This window comes from Rhinopithecus bieti, unplaced genomic scaffold, assembly GCF_001698545.2.
Source record: "Rhinopithecus bieti isolate Rb0 unplaced genomic scaffold, ASM169854v2 scaffold_40854, whole genome shotgun sequence".
Classification (NCBI taxonomy): domain Eukaryota; kingdom Metazoa; phylum Chordata; class Mammalia; order Primates; family Cercopithecidae; genus Rhinopithecus; species Rhinopithecus bieti.
In genome coordinates this window covers 37,433-42,021 of record NW_016816567.1, presented here as the reverse complement: position 1 = coordinate 42,021, position 4,589 = coordinate 37,433, and the positions used below count along the sequence as shown (strand labels likewise).

At 38.8% G+C, this 4,589-nt stretch overlaps 1 pseudogene across 1 annotated transcript in view; it reads left to right on the top strand.

Moving 5' to 3' along the window:
• The first annotated feature begins 3,844 nt into the window (after positions 1-3,844).
• LOC108517171 (keratin, type II cytoskeletal 8 pseudogene) overlaps positions 3,845-4,589 on the top strand; it is a 7,463-nt pseudogene continuing 6,718 nt past the window's right edge. Inside the window, exon 1 of the transcript XR_001882021.1 lies at positions 3,845-4,586. The product of XR_001882021.1 is annotated as a keratin, type II cytoskeletal 8 pseudogene (transcript). The remainder of the gene's footprint in view (positions 4,587-4,589) is intronic.

Below are 4,589 nucleotides of genomic sequence, written 5' to 3'. Positions count from 1 at the left end.
AGCAAGACTCCATCCCCAAAAAAAAAAAAAAAAGACAGGGAAGCCAAAATATCTGTTTTGAGAAAACTCAAAGAAATTCAAGATAACACAGAGAAGGAATCAGAATTCTATCAAATAAATTTAACAAAAAGATTGACATTAAAAAGAATGAAGAAGAAATTCTAGAGTTGAAAAATGCAATTGACATACTGAAGAATGAATCAAAATCTCTTAATAGTAGAATTGATCAACTAGATGAAAGAATTGGTGAGCCTGAAGACCAGGTATTTGAAAATACACACTCAAGGGAAACAAAAGAAAAAAAAAGACTAAAAAACAATGAGAAGGAAATAAATGTATTTGAAATGAAGGAAACAATAAAAAAGATCAACAAAAGAAAAAGTTGGGTTTTCTTTTGACAAACCTTTAGCCAAACTGATAAAGAAAAAAGAGGGAAGACCCAAATATATAAAATCAGAGATGAAAAAGTTGACATTACAACTGATACCGCAGAAATTCAAAGAACTATTAATGGCCATGAGTAACTATTTGCCAATCAATTGGAAAATCTAGAAGAAATAGACAAATTCCTAGACATGTACACCTTCAAGGATTGAACCATGAAGAAATCCAAAACCTGAACAGACCAATTACAAGTAATGAGATCAAAGCTGTAATAAAAAGTCTCCCAGTAAAGAAAAGCCCAGGACCTGATGGCTTCACTGCTGAATTCTACCAAACACTTAAAGAAGAACTAATATCAATCCATTCAAACTATTCCAAAAAATGGAGGAGGAAGGAATACTTTCAAACTAATTCTATGAGGCCAGTATTACCCTGATACCAAAACCAGACAAAGACACATCAAAAAAAGAAAACTACAGGCCAATTTCTCTAATGAATATTGATGCAAAAATCCTCTACAAAATACTAGCAAACTGAATTCAACAATTCATTAAAAAGATCATTCATCATAACCAAGCGGGATTTATCCCCAGAATGCAAGGACAGTTCGACATATGCAAATCAATGTGATACATCATATCAACAGAATTAAGGACAAAAACTATAAGATATTTTTTAAGCAGAGTCTTGCTCTGACTCCCAGGCTGGAGTGCAGTGGGATGATCTTGGCTCACTGCAACTTCTACCTCCCAAAATCAAGTGATTCTCTTGCCTCAGCCTCCTGAGTAGCTGGGATAACAGGTGTGTGCCACCACACCTGACTAATTTTTTTTTGTATTTTTAATCTAGACAAGATTTCACCATTTTGGCCAGGCTGGTCTCAAACTCCTGTCTTCAAGTGATCCACCCTCCTTGCCCTCCCAAAGTGCTGGGATTACAGGCGTGCACCACCATGCCCAGCCTGAAACTATATGATCTTTTAACTGATGTTTAAAAGCATCTGATAAAATTAAACATCCCTTCATGATAAAAACCCTAAAAAAAACTGGGTATAGAAGGAACATACCTCAATATAATAAAAGCCATATATGACAGGTCTACAGCTAGTATCATATCGAACGGGGAAAAGCTGAAAGCATTTCCTCCAAGATCTGGAACATGACAAAGATGGTGCCCACTTTCACCTCTGTTATTCAACATAGTACTTGAAGTCTTAGCTAGAGCAATCATACAGGAGAAAGAAATAAAGGGCACAGAAATTGGAAAGGAAGAAGTCAAATTATCCTTGTTTGTGGATGATATGATCTTATATTTGGAAAAACCTAAAGACTCCTTCAAAAAACTATTAGAACTGATAAATAAATTCAGTAAAGTTGCAGGATATTAAATCAATATACAAAATCAGTAGCAGTTCTATATGCCAACAGTGAAAAATCTGAAGAAGAAATCAACAAAGTAATCCCATTCACAATAGCCACAAATAAAATTAAATACCTAGGAATTAACTTAACCAAAGAAGTGAAAATCTGTATAATAAAACAATAAAACACTTATGAAACAAATGGAAGAGAACACAAAAAAAATGGAAAAATATTTCATGTTGATGGTTTGGAAGAATCAATATTATTAAAATGTCCATACTATTCAAAGCAATCTACAGATTCAATGCAATTGCTATCAAAATGCCAATGACATTCTTCACAGAAATAGAAAAAACAATCCTAAAAATTATATGGAACCACAAAACACCCAGAATGGCCAAAGCTATCCTAAGCAAGAAGAAAGAAACTGGAGGAATCACATTACCTGACTTCAGATTGTACTACAGAGCTATAGTAACCAAAACAGCATGGTACTGGCATAAAAGCAAACACACAGGCCAATGGAACTGAATAGAGAACCCAGAGACAAATCCACACACCTACAGTGAAATCATTTTGACAAAGCTTCCAAAACATACACTGGGGAAAAGACAGTCTGTTCGGCAAATGGTGCTGCAAAACTGGATATCCATATGCAGAGGAATGAAACTCGACCCCTATGTCTCACTCAAATTTATAAAGATGTCAATACACCCCAAATTGGTCTATAGATTCAATGCAATCCCAATGAAAACACCAACAGGATATTTGTGGAACTTGACAAACTTATTCTAAAATGTATGTGGAAGTCAAATCAAAATGGATTAAACACTTAAATCTAAGACCCCACACTATGAAACTACTAAAAGAAAACATGGAGGAAGCTCTTCAGGACGTTGGAGTAGGCAAAGGTTTCTTGAGTAATACCTCAGAAGCACAGGCAACCAAAGTGTAAATGAACAAATGGGATCACGTCAAGCTGAAAAGCTTCTTCACAGCAAAGGAAACAATCAACAAAGTGAAGAGACACCCCACAGAATGGGAGAAAATATCTGCAAACTACCGATCTGAAAATGAAAAGTATCTAAGTTATATACTCTTATAATTAGAATATATAAGGAGCTCAAACTCTGTAGAGCAAAACTCTATGGGAAAAAAAAATCTAATAATCCAATGAAAAACTGGAAAAAAGATCTGGACAGACATTTCTCAAAAGAAGACATAAAAATAGTAAACAAGTATATGAAAAGGTGCTTACCATCATTGATCATCAGAGAAATGCAAATCGAAACTACAATATCATCTCGCCCTAGTTTAAATGGCTTTTATTCAAAAGACAGGAAGTAACAAATACTGGGAAGGGTATGGTGAAAAGGGAACCCCTGTACATTTTTGGTGGGAATGTAAATTAGTATAACCACCATGGAGAGCAGTTTGGAGCTTCCTCAAACAACTAAAAATAGAGCTCCCATATGATCCAGCAACCCCACTGCTGGGTATATACCCACAAGAAGGGAAAACAGTATATTGAAAAGATATCTGCACTCCCATGTTTGTTGCCAAGCCAATAGCCAAGATTTGGGAGCAACCCAAGAGTCCATCAACAGATGAATGGATAAAGAAAATGTGGCACTCATACACAATGGAGTACTATTCAGCTGTAAAAAAGAATGAGATCTTGTCGTTTGCATCAACATGGATAGAACTGGAGTTCATTATGTTAAGTGAAATAAGTCAGGCACAAAAAGACAAACATCTCATGTTGTCACTTATTTGTGATATCTAAAAATCAAAATAATTTAACTCCTGGACACAGAGAGTAGAAGGATGGTTACCATAGACTGGAAAGGGTAATGGGGTCTAGGGGAGAGGTAGGGGTGGTAATGGAAACACGAAAGTAGTTAGAAACAGTGAATAATAGCTACTATTCGATAGCACAAATAGGAACACTATAGCCAATAATAACTTAGTTGTACATTTTAAAATAACTAAGAGAGTATAATTGGATTGTTGCTAACACAAAGGATAAATGCTTGAAGGGACTCCATTTTCCATGATGTGATTATTATGCAATGCATGCCTCTATCAAAATATCTCGATCTCCGCTCCTTCTAGGATCTCCTCCTGGTTCGGCCCATCTGCCTCCACTCCTGCCTCCACCATGTCCATCAGGGTGACCCAGAAGTCCTACAAGGTGTCCACCTCTGGCCCCCGGGCCTTCAGCAGCCGCTCCTACACGAGTGGGCCTGGTGCCCGCATCAGCTCCTCGAGCTTCTCCCGAGTGGGAAGCAGCAGCTTTCGGGGTGGCCTGGGCGGCGGCTATGGTGGGGCCAGCGGCATGGGAGGCATCACCGCAGTCACGGTCAACCAGAGCCTGCTGAGCCCCCTTAACCTGGAGGTGGACCCCAACATCCAGGCCGTGCGCACCCAGGAGAAGGAGCAGATCAAGACCCTCAACAACAAGTTTGCCTCCTTCATAGACAAGGTACGGTTCCTGGAGCAGCAGAACAAGATGCTGGAGACCAAGTGGAGCCTCCTGCAGCAGCAGAAGACGGCTCGGAGCAACATGGACAACATGTTCGAGAGTTACATCAACAACCTTAGGCGGCAGCTGGAGACTCTGGGCCAGGAGAAGCTGAAGCTGGAGGCAGAGCTTGGCAACATGCAGGGGCTGGTGGAGGACTTCAAGAATAAGTATGAGGATGAGATCAATAAACGTACAGAGATGGAGAATGAATTTGTCCTCATCAAGAAGGACGTGGATGAAGCTTACATGAACAAGGTAGAGCTGGAGTCTCGCCTGGAAGGGCTGACTGATGAGATCAACTTCCTCAGGCAACTGTA